Below are 17,937 nucleotides of genomic sequence, written 5' to 3' on the forward strand. Positions count from 1 at the left end.
AACAGAGGTGGATAGAATTAATGCCTGGAATGGGCATACCTCTTTTTCTCTTAGACAGAGTGGTGTTTGAGTCAATCTAGTCAGAGTGGAGCTGATATTGGTGATGTTGTTGCCATCATTGCAAATTTTTCCAGCGGTTGCCTGCTAATACCTTGTGCTTAGGGTTGACAGTGGGATATCAGAGGAGTCTTCTCAGTGTTTCTTGTTTGGTTTGGTTTTGGTTTAACAGGTTTATTGATATATAATTTGCATACCATACAATTTGTACATTTAAAGTGTACAGTGCAGTGGATTTTAGTATATTTACAGAGTTGTGCAACCATCACCACAGTCAGCTTTAGAACATTTCATCACCTCAAAAACAAAACAAAACACATCAAAAACCCTGTAGTTGCCAGGAGCTGGAGGGAAGGGAGAATAGGTACAAGGTCTCTCTTTGGGAGATTAAAAAGAGTTCCGGAACTAGGTAGTAGTGTTGTTTGTACAACATTGTGGATGTAATCAATACCACTGAACTGTACACTTGGAAATGGTGACAATGGTAAATTTTATGTTATGTGTACTTTACCACAATTAAAAATTTAAAAAAACACCTTTACCCTTTAGCTATCATTTCCCAATCACTCATCCCTTCCAGCTCTAAGCCACTACTACTTTACTTTCTGTATATATTTGCCTATTCTTAACATTTCATATAAATTGAGTCATGTAAAATGTGATCTTTTGTGTCTGGTTTCCTCTCACTTTGCATGTTTTCAAGGGTCATCTTTGCCGTACCATGTATCAATACTTTATTACTTTTTATGATCAAATAATATGGATTACATGGACACTACATTGTTTGTCCATTCCTCAGTTAATGGACATATAGGTTGTTTTCACCTTTTAGCTATCATGAATTATGGTGCCATGAACATTTGTGCACACATTTTTGTGTGAGCATGTTTTCATTTCTCTTTGTATATACCTAGGAGTGAAATTGCTGAATCCAGTGGTAACTGCGTGCTTAACTTTTTGAAGAACTTCCAAACTGTTTTTCAAATTGCCTGCACCATTTTACATTCCCACCAGCAGTGTTTGAGGATTCCAATTTCTCTACATGGTCAACAACACTTGTTATTATCTGACTTTTTTATTCTAGCCATGCTAGTTGGTGTGAAGTGATATCTCATTATCGTTCTGATTTGTATGTCCCTGATGGCCAACAACGGTGAGCATCTTTTCATGTGCTTATTGGCCATTTGTGTATCTCCTCTGGAGAAGAGCCTATTCAGATCCTTTGCCCATTTTTAATTAAGATGTCTTTTTATTATTGAGTTGTAAGAGTTCTTTATATATTATAGATACTAGTCCCTTGTCAGATATGTATTTTATAAATACTTTCTCCCATCTATGGGTTGTCTTAAATTTCTTGATGGTATCCTTTCAAGCATAAAAGTTTTAAATTTTGATGAAGTCTTCCTCAGCGTTCTTGTTCTATCCTTAATTTTCCATGGTCCCTGTACGCCTATGACATGCAGATCCTCTCTCTCCATGCTCCTGCCCTTCTTCATGGTAAACTGCCCTTGGCTTGTTACTGTGTGGTAGAGTCATGGTGGGCACGGTGGGTTCTCTATTAGGCAGGTCCAGCTGGGTCTTGAGCAGGCCTTGCACACCTTGGCCTTGCAGATAGGGCTTTGCTAAAAGAAAAACCTTAGACAAAATAAATTTAACAGAGTTTATCTGAGCATTAAAGAATTCATTAATTGGGCAACACTCAAAACTGGAAGAGGTTCAGAGAGCTCCACTCCAGCAGCATAGGTAGTGAGTGAGCTTTTAAAGGCTGAACACGGAACTAAAGTAAATAAATTACTTGATTGGCTACACCTGGGCACTTGCCGTATTTGAGTATGATCTAGTGGAAGGTCCCTAGTTAGAAGTGAGTTGGCAGTTTCTCATTCGTTACACTGAATTGGGTTTTGGTTTGCTGATGTAGGAACCCAAGACGCTGGAGCCCTCTTAGCCTAATGGTCTCTCAATTGTTATTTTAACAGTTTTCTCAGTATTCCTGAACCTCTTCCCCGTGGCAGCTATGTGCTGCCTTGTATCTATAGTTAGTCTTGGATGGAAAAGGGTTTCCTGGTCCTCTCCCAGCAGTAGCCCACCTTGGCTTGACATCAACACAGGATCCTACTCTGGAGACTATTTCCTGTCCGTCTCCAAGGCAAGGGTTTGTTTTTATCCTTCCTATAACACTGGCCTTCCTATAACGACAGGCCTGCATTCTAGGGGTGAGAGGGGTTCCTACCCCTCCCCAAAGGAGCAGATGACTTTTGCTTCTACTTCTCCCCCAGAGCCGTGTATAGTTGTTCCTTGAACAACATGGGTTTGAGCTGCATGAGTCTACTTACATGGGATTTTCTTCTGTCCCTGTCACTCCTCAGGCAGCAAGACCAACCCTTCCTCCTCCTCCTCCTCCTCCTCCTCTTCAGCCTGCTCAACATGAAGATGATGAGGATGAAGACCTCTAGGATGATCCATTTCCACTTAGTGAATAGTAAATGTATTTTTCTTCTTATGATTTTCTTATCTTCTTTTCTTTCTCTTTCTTTCTTTTTCTTTCTTTTCTTTCCTTTCTTTCCTTCTTTCTTCCTTCCTCCCTCCTTCCCTCCCTCACTCTCTCTCTCCCTTCCTCCCTCCCTCCCTCCCTCCTTCCTTCCTTTCTTTCTGTCTTTCTCTCTCTCTCTTTTTCTTTCTTTCTTTCAACAGAGTCTTATCACCCTGTCACCCAAGCTAGAGTGCAGTGGTGCAATCATAGCTCACTGCAGCCTTGAACTCCCGGGCTCAAGTGACCCTCCTGCCTCAGCCTCCCAGGTAGCTAGGGCTACAGGTTTGTGCCACCATGGCTGGCTACTTATTTAGAAAATTTTTTTACAGACAAAGTTTTCTATATTGCCCAGGCTGGTCTCAAACTCCTAGTCTCAAGCAATCCTCCTGCCTCAGCGTCCTGAGTCACTGTGATTGCAGGCATGAGCCACCACACCCAGATTTCCTTATGATTTTCTTAATAACATTTTCTTTCATCTAGCTTATGTTATTGCAAGAATACAGTATATAATACATGAAAGATACAGAATATGTGTTTGTAGATTATTTATGCTATTGCTGAGGCTTCCAGTCAATAGTAGGCTATTAGTTGCTGAGTCTGGGAGGACTCAAAAGTTACAAACGAATTTTTGACTGCACAAGCATCAGGGCCCCAACCCCTGCATTGTTCAAGAGTTGACTGTATCTTTGTGAACAGGATGGTTTTCTGTCCCTCTTCTAGAGGCTTAAGGCTTTTGCTTTGAGGGAGATGAGTCAGAGCAAGAGAGTGGGGTTTCTTGACTGCCCAAAGCAGTGTGGCCCCCCCCAGTCTCTCTTGTGAGTTCTTGGGGGAGGCCTGTGGAGGAGAGCTGGCAAGTGAGTCTGAACTCTGCTTTTATCTGAGGCTCTTAGTTATAGTCACGCACAGCATAAGGACAGTTGGTCCATGAAGAACCATGTACACAATGGTGGTCCCATAAGATTATAACAGAGCTGAGAAATTCCTAGCCGTTGTAATGTGGTATCGTAACCTGTTACACCCACATCTGTGGTGAGGCTGGTGTAAACAAACCTTCCAGTTGAACAAAATCATAGCACATACGGTCATATATAGTAGATAATACTCGACAATGATAATAAACGACTGTGTTAATGATTTATGTATTTACCATGCTATATTTTTTGTTGTTATTTCAGAGTGTACTCCTTCTACTTAAAAAAAAGGTTAACTGTCAAACAGCCTCAGGGAGCTTCTTCAGGGGATAATTCAGAATCAGGCATTGTTATCGTGGGAGGTGGCAGCTCTCTGGGTGTGATTGTACCTGAACACCTGCCAGTGGGACAAGATGTGGAGGTAGAAGACCGTGATATTGATGATCCTGACCCTGGCCCTATGCTAATGGGTGTGTTTGTGTCTTAGTTTTAACAAAAAAGTTTAAAAAGTAAAAAAAAAAAAAATCCCTCAACCTCCCCAGCTGTGCAGTGCAGCCCCACAGAAGAGTAACAAGGGCCGGGCTCCGGAGTCAGACTGCCTAGGTTTCCATTCCAGCCCCAGCCCCTACCAGCTTGTGGCCCTAGGCAAGTTACTTAACCTCTCGATGCCTCAGTTACCTCATCTATTTGATGTGGATAACAATAAAACCAACCTCATGGGGGTGAGTGAAGATGAAATGAGACTTATTAAGCTCTCACCATGATGCCTGGCACATAACGTTAGCTACTATCATCATGATCAGTAGAAGTAGTGATGGTAGTAGTAGTGGTAGTAGAGTACTATACTACTACTGCATAGTAGCAGTACCTCTACTATAACTATTACTCTTGATGGTCTCCAAGATTCCTTCCAGTACCAACTATTTGGATACTATAAAGTTTTAATTAATTAATTATTTTTTGAGACAGAGTCTCGCTCTTGTCACCCTGGACAGAGTGTAGTGGCATCATCATTGCTCACTGCAACCTCCAACTCCTGGGCTCAAGCAATCCTCCTGCCTCAGCCTCCCCAGTAGCTGGGACTACAGGCTCGGGCCACCACACCCAGCTAATTTTTCTATTTTTAGTAGAGACAGGGGTCTCACTCTTGCTCAGGCTGCTCTCAAACTCCTGAGCTCAAGCGATCTTCCTGCTTCAGCCTTCCAGAGTGCTAGGATTACAGGCATGAGCCACCGTGCCTAGCCAGTTTTATTTTATTTTATTTATTTATTTTGAGACAGAGTCTCTCTCTGTTGCCCAGGCTAGAGTGAGTGCCGTGGCATCAGCCTAGTTCACAGCAACCTCCAACTCCTGGGCTTAAGCCATCCTCCTGCCTCAGCCTCCTGAGTAGCTGGGACAACAGGCACACATCGCCATGCCTGGCTAATTTTTTTTTTCCTATTTTTGGTTGTCTGGCTAATTTCTTTCTATTTTTAGTAGAGACAGGGTCTTACTCTTGCTCAGGCTGGTCTTGAACTCCTGAGCTCAAGCAATCATTCCACCTCAGCCTCCCAGAGTACTAGGATTATAGGCGTGAGCCACTGAACCCAGCCAAGTTTTAATTTATTTACCTCGATATGAGGATCTGGGTAGGCCAGGTATTAAAGTGGCTCACCTGGGAGAGGAAGGGCAGGCCTCTGTTTGCTGTGTGACCTTTGGCTCAGTCCACAGCCAACTCTGGACCATAGTATTCCTCTGTTTAGTGGATGTTGAACTGACAGTCTGGGGCTGTTTGAATCTGTCAGGGAGCAGGGCAGGGAGGGAATCAGGAGACACCCTTAGAGCTGTGAGCCCACAGAGATGGTGTCTGCCTATTTATCTAAATTGCAGACCACAGAATGTGGGTAATCAGAGCCATCATGTTCACAGGTCACTTTTATTGTCAAAGTTTACACATATTCATGATCTGATTCAGCCATGACAAGGGTGTCTGGGGTGTGCATATTAGGGATTGTTAATTTCAATTTAACAGTTAGCAGAGTGAGACCCAAGGAGGGGAGGGGATTAGGCCAAGGTCACCCAGTGAGATCAGGGTAGAGCTGGGCTGGATTCCAGGATCTAGATTCCCTGTGCAGTGCTCTTCCCACAAGCTCCCGTCGATGGGTTGCTTGTTCCCTGCCTTCCCACAGCAGCCTGTGCTTCCCTCTGCTAGAGGGTGGCTAGGATGTGGCTAAGCAAAAGGCACCAGGAGGGGAAGTCCAGATGGTTGCTGATCGGCTTTGCTCCTTTACCCTGGCATCAGACATGAGTACCTTCGGGTGGGGAGAGGCTATCTCCCATTCCTGTTTTCTAGCCCTGGGTCCTGATAGGGTCACGGGAGTTGTGTTGAATGAATAAATAAAAAAAAATTCTCCTCTTTTTTTTTTCTTTCCCCAGGCTTATTGAATCTGAAACCTTCAGAGCTGGCAATGAGCCTCAAGTTCCCTCAGCATTCCAGGCCTAGTACAGTGCCAGGCCAGGAAACTGTTGGTAAATATCTATTAAAGGGATCATACCACCTAAACCAAGTCTTGCACAGATCAAAAAAAAAAACAACGAGGGGGTGGGAGGGAGTAGAGAGGTTATTGTTTAATGGGTGCAGAGTTTAGCTTTTGCAAGATGAAAAGAGATCTGGAGACGGATGGTAGTGGTTGCTCAACAATGTGAACGTACTTTAAACCACTGAACTGTATACTTAAAAATGGTTGGCCGGGCGTGGAGGCTCACCCCTGTAATCCTAAGCACTCTGGGAAGCTGAGGCAGGAGGATCGCTTGAGGTCAGGAGCTTGAGACCAGCCTGAGCAAGAGCAAGACTCCATCTCTACTAAAAATAGAAAAAAAAATTAGCCGGGCATGGTGGCGCATGCCTGTAGTCCCAGCAACTCGGGAGGCTGAGGCAGGAGGATCACTTGAGCCCAGGAGTTTGAGGTTGCTGTGAGCGAGGCTGACACCACGGCCGGCACTCACTCTAGCCCCAGCAACAAAGCAAGACTCTGTTTCAAAAAAAAAAAAAAGGTTAAGATGGCAAACTTTGTTACTTACATTTCACCATAATTAAAGATTTTTTAAAAGAAATCTGACAAATACGTTTTCTAACCTGAAGAAACAAAATAAAACAACAACAACGATATTAACAACAAAACCCTTTCTGAATGAATGGTGGCAGGGAAAGGGGAAAAGGCTGAGCCTGCCTTATTTCCGTCCACCTCAAAAAACGGAAAGGAAACAGGCTTTGGCTGTGCCATTCAGACGCTGTCAGGATAGAGACACGCACTCAGTCCCACCCGGATTAGCTCACTGGCCTGGGCACCCACTGGCCACCCAGCCCTGTGCCTGGAGCCCCTGGGGAGTGTGTTTCTTCTTTTGGAAGCCAGGGGAGGCATCAGAGGCAGGGCAGATGGGACTGGCAGAAGGGAAGCCCTTTAAACTCTCCTTCCACCAGTGTCTCCTCTGTGCAACGTCCTTTGACTTTTACAAGGTATAGGAGTTGTGTCAAGTCGGTGAGGCTGCAGGACCAAGCCAGTTATTCCATCCTGGAGTGATACACAAGAGCAGAAATAGCCACCAGCTACCCAAGGCTGTCTGTGTGCCAGGGACTTGCCAAGTGCTCCACGTTCATTATCCCATTTAATCTTTACAACAGCCTCTGATGTCATTCCTGCAGTCATTGCCACTGAAAAATGAGGAAACTAAGATGCAGATGGGGTAAATAACTGACTCATCCTTTCAAAGAGAGTGTCATGTGCATAGGAAGTGGACTCGAGGCTTGACTCTCGTCTCTGAAAGGCTACGTACGCCCCACTGTGCTGCGCTGCTGCCAGTCCACACAGGGGGAAATGGAGCCCTTTAGGCTCCGAAGTTTTGACTCTTGAAACTCTTGAAGTTTCAGTTCGGAGCGGTTGACTCTTTTAAAGTTATTCAGCCAGGTGATAGAAGAGTGGAGGTTGGGATCCAGGTCTCTGGGTTTCCAGAATGGTGCCTTTTCTGCCACACAAGACCTCATCAGAGAATGAGAAGTCTAGATCTTGTCACCTGGAATGCCATCTGTCTCCTGGTCGCCCACCCCCGGAGGCAATGTGGTGACGGGTATTGGCAGAGGAAGGCTTGCTTCATTTACCCCCTATGCTGAAAGATTTCTCTCTTTTTTTGCTTTCTGACCCCCAGCGCTTCATTTTCCAAGGAGAGATGATGGTTTGGGGGACTGAAGCAGCTCAAGAAGGCTCCCTAACCCAGGGCTATTGGGGGGCATTGCAGAGAGGGCCTCGGCCTGCAGGGGGGTGGGGATCGTGGTGGCAACATGGGGCGATGAGACAAAGGGTAGGAGAGTAGCATGTGAAAGAGGGAGCCTCTGCAGACCACGTCCCCTCTGAGTCTCAGTGTCCTCTTTGTACAGTGGGAGTGCAGGGATTTCTAGGCCCCTCTCCAAGTCTTAGGCTGGATTCCCTAGAGGCGGGCCCTGGGATGACTGGCTTGTGGAGGAAATGCCGCAGGGGACACTGGCAGGGAGCTGGGGAAGGAGGGCAGGGCAGGGGACAGGCCAAAGGCCTCTGGCTCAGCAGCCTCAGCCTGATCACACACAGCCACCCTGCAGGGTGACTCATGCCCCAGTGTTTGTTCCACCCCAAAGCCAGGCAGCTGCCTTTCTCCAGTTAGTCTTGGCTGAGGGCCACCGGAGAGGAGAATGGGCGATGTAACTCCCAGGTGTTTACCATCTCTGCACATGGGGAAAAGTGACTTTAGTAGTCCAAGGCGAGCCAGGAGAGTTGCAGGGCAGGTGGTGGGAAGGAAGAGCTGACAGCAGCAGGAATGGTGTGCACAGATATGGTAAAAGGGAATCTGGAGGAGCACACCAGTATCCCCTGCAGCGACCTCAGGATTCACTCTTATTATCTCCGGATTCTAGGTCTCTCCCAGCAGCACTGAACTGATGGGAGAAGGAGTGAGGGTCCCTGTAGACTGGATGCCAGAGCTTGTTGCTCAGGTGGGAGCTGTGGAGTGTGCGAGGAGGGCACCGGGTCAGGGGAATCCCAAAGAAGCAGATGTTGCAGTTTGGCAGGGCTGAGGGTCCTGACTGTCCCCTCTCCTCTCAACTCTTGCCCATATACACACACAGGGTCACACACACAGCTATGCACACTCAGACACAGGGGCATGGGAACACATGGGTGTGAATATGCATGTGGAGCACACACACTGGTGCATACAGACATGTACCCACAGGCTCCTGCACAGGCATGTACACACTTCCACACAAGCCCACATACACACAGATACTCTTGCAGAAACACACCCATAGACATGAACACACGTTTGCACACACGTGTTCTAAACCCTGTGCCAGAAGCATGGCCAGCCAAGGTCCATTTTATTCCTGGCTCTCAGGGGACAGAAGGGTAGGGAGATGGGCTGGCAGGGTCCAGGGCCAGGCCAGTTGCAGCTGGCCACTGAGGACTGACCTTTGACTGGAATGGCCCAGATCACGCCCGTCCCAGAGCCCAGGCTCGTGTCTATCTGGGGTTGCCCGTAGAGGACTGATGATGGTGTCTGGTAGCTCAGTTGCTGCCCCTACCCTCAAGGTTTCACTCCCACCTTTTACCTGGGCCTAAGAGCATCAGCCAGCCAGGGGCCCCTGTCCCCATTGTACGGAGGAGGAACTGCAGTTCAGGCAAGGAAATGAGCCCGGCCTCCTGACATCCAGCCCTGGCCTGCTCCCTTCCCAAGTGGCAGGAGCCAGCAGGAGCCTTGCCATTGGGAAGCAGGGACATCAGTACAGAATCAGACCAAGTCCAGCTCTGACCGGCTCCCAGTCTGCTGGGGGCCACAGGCATTTTAAAAGTGTGATCGGTGCTGGTCTGGAAGGAAGCGGGAGATCATGGAAGCCCAGAGAGGGCCCCTAACTGCCTGGATGGGGGGCGGGGGCAGATCAGGGAAGGCTTTCTGGAGGAGATAATGTCTGAAATGACTTAAAAGACCAAGAGGAATTGGACTTGGGTGGTAAAAAGCATCTTAGGCAGAAGGAACAGCTTGTGCAAAATGCCATTGCTAGGGGAAGCAAGGTGAGAGCCTTAGAGAACCAGAAGTTTAGCATGGCTGGAGGACAGAGAGTGTCTGGGAAGGAAGACATGAACCAGACTATGATATGAGGGCTACATGCCAGCCAAGGAACTAGAGCATCCAGAGGCACAGACAAGCCTCTGGGAAGTTTGAATCAGGGAAACAGTATAGTCGGGCTTACATAGGCAACATCCTTCTGCTGCGAAGGGAAGGGTGGGTCTGGGGATGGCTTGACAGATTTTTTTTTTTTTTTTTTTTTTTGAGACAGAGTCTCGCTCTGTTGCCCGGCTAGAGTGAGTGCTGTGGCGTCAGCCTAGCTCACAGCAACCTCAAACTCCTGGGCTTAAGCGATCCTACTGCCCCAGCCTCCCGAGTAGCTGGGACTACAGACATGCGCCACCATGCCCGGCTAATTTTTTTCTATACATATATTTTAGTTGGCCAGATAATTTCTTTCTTTCTTTCTTTTTTTTTCTAGTAGAGACGGGGTCTCGTTCTTGCTCAGGCTGGTCTCGAACTCCTGACCTTGAGCGATCCACCCACCTCGGCCTCCCAGAGTGCTAGGATTACAGGCGGGAGCCACTGCACCCGACCTTAAGACAGATTTGAGATGAAGAATAGGACAACCAATTAAATGAGGACTGGGCTTTGCAGGCCACGAGGCAAAGTTGAGGATATTATGCAGGTACTTATATAACAAGAGACAAAACACATTTCTACAAATTTTTTTGTGTTTTGGGTTTTTGTTTTTTTTTTTTTTTTAAGAGGTGGGATCTCCCTGTGTTGCCCAGACTGAGTGAAGCGGCTGTCACAGGTGCGACCTCACTACTAATCAGTAGTTTTGACCTGCCGTTTCCGACCTGGGCTGGTTCACCCCTCCTCGGGCAACCTGGTGGTCGCCTGCTCCCGGGAGGTCACCACATTGATGCCAAACTTAGTGGGGACACCCCATCACGTAGCACACTACAGCCTAGGACTCCTGGGCTCAAGCCATCCTCCCGCCTCAGCCTCCTGAGTAGCTGGGACTACAGACACATGTCACTGCTCCTGGCTACAAAATTTTAATTGACAAAACTCAAATAACTGTGTATAATTTTCTGTAATACAGGTCTACTAATAAGAAGAATGGAATTCTTTTTTGGAGAATTATATTTCACTTATCTGGGGCTTAGTGTTCCCTATCATCAAATTGATTGCGAATATTCATCTGTAAAACCATTCTTAGCTCACAGGTTGTTCAGACAGAGGCTGTGGTTTGCTGACCCCTGGTCTAGACTAACGGGGCCCTGGTGGAAGCAAGTGAGAAACAAGGAGGCTCTGCCCTCCCCGCACCCTCCCACAAGCCACAGTGCCTGAACCTCCACCGTCAGCGCCGTTACTAAGCATTACCGCTTCAGAGGGCTCCAGTTACTAGGACGCTCTGAGATCCTGTACTCAACAGGAAGACACCAGGAGTATGAACATCCTGTGATCATGACATCTCAGGGCAAGAGGGACTCAGAGGTTCCCCTCCAGCCCTCTCCCAGAGCAGGATTAACATACGTATGCTTCTTGGAATTGCTTCTCTGTACATCCCAGGTACCGAAAGTGGCTTGCCTGGGTCATGCTGCAAGTTGCTGATAGAGCTGGGATTTGAACTCGGATCTCAGGATCCCCAGCCCTGGTTCCTTTGCGTATACCACCACGTCCTCACCGACCAATGCAGAGGGGAGGAGAATGTGGGGAAGGAATAGTGTCAGGTCTCATGTGCCCTGAACAAGGTGCTCTTCAAGCTTCTGCCTTCCCCTTCTACCGGATCAACCCTCCTAATTTACTTACATTTGCATAGATCACTTCCAGGTGAGGGATCTGAGGCTCAGAGAGATTGAATAACTTGCTTGGCATCTGTGGTAGGCTGAAAGATGGGCTCCCAAAAGATATCCACATCCTAGTCCTTAGAACTTGTGAATGTCACCTTATGTGGCAAAAAAGGGGGGTGTCTCTGCAAAGGTGATTATGTTAATGGTCTTGAGATGGGAAGTTTATCCCGGATTATCTGGAGGAGCTATAAATGCAATGACATGTATCCTTATGAGAGAGAAGCAGAGAGAGGGAGACTTTACTAGACACAGAGGGTAATAGAAGGTGATGTGATGGAAGCAGAGAGAAAGTTGCAGGTGATACTGGCTTTGAAGATGGAGGAAGGGTCCGTGGATCAGGGGATGTAGAAGCTCTAGAAGCTGGGAAGGCTAGAAAAGGCAAGGAAACAGCTTCTCCCTGAGAGCCTCTAGAGGTAACGTGGCCCTTCTAATATGTTGTAAAACTGACACTGCTGCCACTGATTTTAGACTTCTGGCCTCCAGAACTGTGAGAGAATACATTTCTGTTGTTTTAAATGACCAAGTTTGTAATTTGCTACAGCAGCCTCAGAAAACTAACATGGTATCCCATAGCAATTTTTCTTAATGTAATTAAACTGAATTTTAGGATATTTTGAGATTTACAGAAAAGTTGCAAAGAGAGTTCCTACCTACCCTTCACCCTAAAATGTTACCCTATGTAATATTTTCCATTACTATTGTATACTTGTCACAACTAAAGAGCCAGGATTGGTACGTTACTATCAACTAAACTCATATTCCATTCAAATTTCACTAATTTTTCCTAATGACTTCTATCTGTTCCAGGAGTCCATCAAGGATACCATGTGACATTTAGTTGTCATGTCTTCTTAGCCTCCTCTGGTCTGTGACAGTTTCTTAGACTTTCCTTGTTTTTGAAGACATTTAGTTTTGAGAAGTACAGGTCAAGTACTTTGTAGAATGTACCTCAATTTAGATTTATCTAACGTTTTTCTCCTGATTAGCCTGAGGTTATGGGGCTTGGGGAGGAAGATCACTGAAGTGACAAAGTGACTGCTATTCTCATCACATAGTATCAAGGGTACAGGACTCATCACTGGTGTTGTTAGCCTTGATCACCTGCCTGGGGTAGTGTTTGCCAGGTTTTTCCACTATGAAGTTACTCCCTGTCCCTCCCCCCATCCAACTCTTTCCATACCCTACTCTTGGACACATCCCAATTCAACTGAGAGAGGATTAAGCTCCACCTCCTTGAGGGGGAATTAGCTACATAAATTATTTGAGATTCTTCTGTAAGGGAGATTGGTCTCTTCTTCCCTCTTATTTATTGTTCAATCATTTATGTGAGTATGTACTCAATGGATGTTTATTTTACACTTTAGATTATAACCTCAGTACTACATTATGTATTTTGTTGCTCAGTTATTCCAGCCACGGACATTGGGGACTTTTTTCAGTGTGACTCCTGTGTCCGTTTGAGATGCCCTCATCATTTGGTTTTTGGAGTACTTCCTTACTTCCTGGCACTATAAGATTCTTCGGGCTCTGGCCGGGCGCGGTGGCTCATGCCTGTGATCCTAGCACTCTGGGAGGCCGAGGTGGGAGGATCGTTTGAGCTCAGGGGTTCGAGACCAGCCTGAGCAAGAGCGAGACCCTGTCTCTACTAAAAAAATAGAAAGAAATTAGCTGGACAACTAAAATATATATATATAAAAAAATTAGCCGGGCATGGTGGCGCATGCCTGCAGTCCCAGCTACTCGGGAGTCTGAGGCAGGAGGATCACTTGAGCCCAGGAGTTTGAGGTTGTTGTGAGCTAGGCTGACGCCTCGGCACTCTAGCCCAGGCAACAGAGTAAGACTCTGTTTCCAAAAAAAAAGAAAGAAAGAAAGATTCTTTTGATCTTTAATCATTGACATTAGATTGATAGGACCTAGGTTTTTATGCTATTTTTGCTCTTTCAAGGGCCCCTTTAAAAGGGGTTGCCAGGGAGGGTGTGCCTGCCCATCTGTTTCTATGCATTCTGTCACTGAGGGTGTAACTGGATGTGCTGGCACCAGTTCCACTGGCTGAAAGGGAAATACTCAGGTCGGTTTTCTGGCATGTGGTGAGGAGAAGATGTAGAACCTAAGAAATGCCCAAACCTATTCTGTAATAGGCGCACCCTCTCATGGGTCTTTCAGAAACCATTTCCTGGCATTTATGAAGGGGAGGAGGTTGAAGTAGAAGGTATTAAATACCCACTTATGGATGAACCATTTATGGGTGAAGAAACAGACTCACCAAGGGGTCGGGCTTTTTGTGGGGACACATGGCCAAGCAGCAGCCAGGTTGGACAGGGGCTGACTGCCGTTTCCTTCATGCCAATCTGCCAGGTCTGAGGCCAGAACCCAGCATGGTGGGAGCAGCATGTGACAGCTGTCTGGGCAGGCAGCCCACATGTTGGGGCCAGGACTCCAGAAAGTCCTTTAACCTCTCTGACAATTGAACCTCATCTGTTATAAAGAGGTCACTGTGGATATCATTGAGATAATGTATGTAGAGCATTGCACCCAGAGTCCAGCACATAGTAGATCCTCAGCAAATGGTTCAAGATGCAGACTCTGCCCTCCATGAAGTCATTAAGACAGATGCCCAGTTCAACCCAAGGCACCTTCTGCCCATGTGCTGGGCCCATGACCTACACCAGCTCAAGGACCTTCCAGGGCTCCTCCCTACCTCAGGAAGAAATTCCTGATTCCTTTACCGGGCATTTGAATTCTACCAGACGGTAGGCAAAGCAAAGTCGGGGACCCAGTCCCCCTTGGTCACCACTCTATCTCCAGCACCTGGCACATAGCAAGGGCTCAATGAATGTTTGCTGAACAAAGACCTAAGCATTTAGCCTCCTTTTCTTTGAACCTTACCCTTGCACCCTGAATCACACCAGGACTCTTGCCAACGTGTGTGCCCTGCACTTTCCCTCCCTTCTGTGTTTGCTGCTCAGCAGCCTCCCTCTGGATGTCGCCCCCCCCTTCTGAACCCAACAAAGCACAGTCCCTCGTGAACTTGAGTCTTGGCCCCTGCCACGTGGCTGCTGGTTGTGCTGTGCTGGCTGACCCCTGTGCCACCTGCCACCCAGTCACCATAAAGCAGTATCAGACAGACGGCCCCAGCAGGCCTTTGTCCCTTGGGTGATAATGTCTGAGAACTTCTCCCTAGGTCAAAAGGCAGCCTGATTTCCAGAGGAGACTGCAGTCATCCCCATCACTTGAGGGCCTCTGACCCTCTGCCACCACGGCTGACAAAGTCTGTGTCCTCTGTCTGCATCTGGATGTCCGGGGGGAGGAGGCTGCTCTCCCCACACAGTGGTGAGGCCCCCAGGAGGTATCGGTTAGGAGGTGCTAAATTAATAATTGAACGCTTGTATGTGTAGCTCCTGGCACATTAGTTGGGGAGGCCAGCTGCTGTAATGAACGCTCCCCAATCCCTGTGGCTTAACTCAGTAAAAAGGATGTTTTTTTTTTCTTTTTGCACACACAGAGTCCAGTGTGGATACTCCTGTTTGGGTGGCTCTCTTGGGCAGCCCTCCTCTGAGATTGGGGCTCTATACTCCTATCTTGTGCTGCTGATGTCTTCAACTTGGGGCCTCCACAGCTGCTATGAAGAAGGGAGAGTCCTCTTCCGTCTGGCCCCTCAAGTCCCTCCCCATCCCCCCATATCCCATCCTGGCATCCCCAAGTCTAACAGCTCCTTGTACTCCATCCCAGCCCAGGCCAAGGGCTCACAGCCACCATTCCTACCTCCAGTACCTCCAGCCTTTGCTCAAACTGTTGCCCCCCCCCATTTGGGCCCCCTCTATATGGCCAGCTCAGTCTCTGTCCTCCAAGGTGAGCTGCCCCATGCAGCAGCACACAGCATTGGCACAGCCCGGTCTAGTCCCTGAGGGGCCATCTACGGTCACTGTGACAGCCAGCTTCCAACTGGCCTCCAGTGGTCCCACCTCCTGCAGTCACACCCTGTATGGAGTGTGGGCTGGACTTAGTGACTCTCATCTAATCAATAGAATAGGGTAGAATTGCTGGCACATGACTCAGAGACCAGGTCATCAAAGGCAGGTGGCCTCTCTCCCTTGGCTCACTCGCTCTGGGAGGAGCCATGTCACTGGCAGCCCCATGGACAGGCCCACACAGCAAGGAACAAGCCTCCTGCCAACAGCCACATGAGGGAGCTTGGAAGTGAGTCTTCCAGCCTGACTCAAGCCTTCAGAGACCACAGCCCCCACCAGCTGCAACCTGGTGGAAACCACAAGCCAGAGCCACTTAGCTAAGCCACTCCCAGATTTCTGACCCTCGGAAACCGTGAGACAATAAATGTTTGCTGTTTAAAGCAGCTAAGCCTGGGAGTGATTTGTTATACAGCAACAGCCAACTAATTTAATCATCCTCCAAGGCAAGGCTTGGGTCTTCTCCCTGTCATCCCTGCCCCAGGCATGGCATGTGTGGATTGTGAAGAGCAGCCATGCGAGAATTCATTTACTCAGCCGATTCCCACTCCTTGGGGATGCTGAGGTGTGCCGGGGCTCGTGCTGTGAGGCTGGGGGCAGAGGGCAGCAAAGATTTACTGTTGACCCCTGGGGTTCCCAATCCGTTGGGAGACAGAGAAGCCCATTCACTCGTTAATGACCATGACCCTTTCACCCCCAAAGCTAGCCCAACAGAGGGGTACTAACTCTGACTCAGGGCAGAGGGCAGAGTTTGAGGGCAGGTGGGGTGGGATGAGGTTTGACAAAGGAGATGACCTTTGGGGGTGAGTGATGTTGACCAGGTCAGGGGAAAGTGTGTTCCAGGAGCAAGGGAACAGCATGCCCCAGACACAGCAAGTGCAAGAGCAGTGTGCATTCAGACAGCAGGGACCGGCGCAGGGGTGAGGGGTAGCAGAAGAGAGGGCCCAGGGGGTGAGGCTGGTGAGGCCTAGGGGATAGATGATAAAGGGTCAGGCTGAGGGGAGTTTAGGCATGACCCTGGGCATTGGAGACCATGTAAGGGAGTCCAGTTTTGTTTGTGAGAGAGGACGCAGGTGCTGCTTGTTGGGTAGGCTGGAGGGCGTGCACTAGAGGCAGGGGCATGATGCATAGGTTTACCCAGACAGCGTCCCCCCAGCAGGGTGCTAAGTGCTATGTGGAGGAAGGTGAAGTCTGGGGGACCCAGGGGAAACCCCTCTCAACCAGAGGCATTAGGGAAGCCATCTTTGAATAGTTCAGATCAGTACTGGAGGATGAGTAGGAATTCCTCAGACAAGGGGGAGGTAATAAGAGAGGGGGAGATGGCATTTCAGGCAGAGGGAACAGTGTGGGCAAAAGGCCAGAGGTGAGAGAGAGTGTGGCTGATACAAGGAACTGCCAAAGGTTCAGAGTGACGGAAGCATTAGGGGTGAGGGAGGAAGAGCGATGAGGATGGAGGAAACTGGGCCAGGTGGTGGAGCATGGCAGATGGCAGGCTGAGAAGCTTGGGCTTGGAGGGGGTCATGCTCTGTCTTCCGCTGACCCCTCCAAATCCACTGCCACCCATCTCTGCCCTGCTGTCTTTCCTGGGAGACCCACCTGCGTGGACTGCAGCCGCAGCCCTCTTTCCCTCCAGTTTCCAACTGAGTTCGGGCAATGTGCAATGGAGATTGAATGGAGGAAGGAGAGCGAAGCAAGAATACTCATTCCTGGCTCATCTCCCTCAGTCATGGGAGCTGCCTGTGCCCTTGACCAGCGATAGCCCTGCACGTGACTCTCCTGGCGTAGGTAACTGCTGCCTCCCTCTGTCCTTCCAGGCCTTAGGTGGTAACAGTGCCCACACCTTGGAAAATTGTTCCTGTATTAAACCCTCCTCAAATTCTCCTCTGGTTCCTGTTGGGATCCAGACTGGTACAAAGCCTAGCAGTGCAGAGCCACAGAAGGGTTTCGAGCAGGGAATGCTGCAGTCGGATCTGTTTTAGAACAGCGCACTGTGGCTGAGCATGGGGGGCGATGGGGGCCGGCGAGCAGGGAGACTGCCAGAGGTGTGGTGCCGAGCTGGGGCCCACGGGATACACAATGGCTTGGTCATGGTCACACAGGGAATGGCAGGGTGTGCGTGTGCACAGGGTTGGGGAGGCGGGGGGCATTCTGCTGCAGGCTTTCTGTTTTAAATTTTTGGTAGGTAGTTCGCAAAGATGGCCATAATAATCCCTCATGTGCCCACTCCCTTTTGTAATAGGGAGCTCTTCCCGTGCAGAGCTGAAGCCTATTTCTTACCCCTTGAATCTGGACTGGCCTTGTGACTTGCTTTGACCAACAGAAAGCAGCAGAAGTGACACTGCAAGTTGTGCAGCCTAGGACTTGAGTCCTTGGCTCTCATTCTTTTGGAATCAGCCGCCACTGTATGCTGAAAGTCAGTACAGAGAGAGGCCCAGCTGCACCAGCACCCCTGGCTGTCCCCACCCAGCTGACCCAGTGGCTGGATGCAGCTGCCTGAGAGCCCCAGCAGGACTCGAGGAGACCCGCCAGCAAACCCACAGAAT

The sequence above is a fragment of the Lemur catta genome, chromosome 7 (genome assembly GCF_020740605.2).
Source record: "Lemur catta isolate mLemCat1 chromosome 7, mLemCat1.pri, whole genome shotgun sequence".
Classification (NCBI taxonomy): domain Eukaryota; kingdom Metazoa; phylum Chordata; class Mammalia; order Primates; family Lemuridae; genus Lemur; species Lemur catta.